Raw genomic sequence first — 628 nt, 5'->3', positions numbered from 1 at the left:
AGAGAGAGAGAGAGAGAGAGTAGTGAGGGGAGCAAAAGAAAGTGGGGAAGGGGATTCAGGGGACCCCTTTTTGAGTCACTGGAGCAAATGAACGGAGGGGCAATGTTCAGTTGCTCAGACCTGTAAAGCCCCTCCCAGCTTCGCCGCTGAACGGAGGAAGAGGAGAGGATGCAGTCTGCCTCGTAGGTAAACAAGCGGGACTGTTTCTGCGGGAGAGAGGGCAGGGATTCAGGAATCTGCCTGGGGCAGTTCAGGAGAGAAACCACACCTTGCTATCCTTGCTCTCTAAAGTATCCAGGTAATTGGAGTCTGGGTTTGGAAGAGGGTTGTGGGAAAGGAGTTTGACAGCAGTGGATAAGAGGAGGGGAGGTGTGTTGGGGGCAGCAGGAGCCCCTGAATCTCCCGAGTTCTGCCTTTCCGTGGCTGTGAGGTGCTGGGCAAGGGGCTGCCTCACTGCCTCATCTACCACCTCCCTCCCTCTGTCTTCCCAAAATCACTATTTGTCTTTCCTCAGATTTCTTCCTTTTTTACAAGGAAGGATCTGGGAAGGGCTGGGAGTCGTTTCCAGCCGTCCTGTGCCAGTCCCCCCCCGCAATGGTCTCTCCCGCGGCCGGCGGCGCGGCGGGCG

At 56.5% G+C, this 628-nt stretch overlaps 1 protein-coding gene across 2 annotated transcripts in view; it reads left to right on the top strand.

The window, feature by feature from the left end:
• The first annotated feature begins 67 nt into the window (after nucleotides 1-67).
• Sv2a (synaptic vesicle glycoprotein 2A) overlaps nucleotides 68-628 on the top strand; it is a 14,672-nt gene continuing 14,111 nt past the window's right edge. The window contains exon 1 of one of the 2 annotated variants that reach the window (XM_010616356.3): nucleotides 68-186. The gene's annotated coding sequence lies outside the window, so the exon portion shown is untranslated. The other variant, XM_010616355.2, reaches the window with a different exon arrangement.

This window comes from Fukomys damarensis, unplaced genomic scaffold (assembly GCF_012274545.1).
Source record: "Fukomys damarensis isolate Sample0158 unplaced genomic scaffold, DMR_v1.0_HiC HiC_scaffold_33, whole genome shotgun sequence".
NCBI lineage: Eukaryota > Metazoa > Chordata > Mammalia > Rodentia > Bathyergidae > Fukomys > Fukomys damarensis.
The sequence above is the reverse complement of the archived record's forward strand: the minus strand, read 5'-3'. Positions and strand labels throughout refer to the sequence as shown.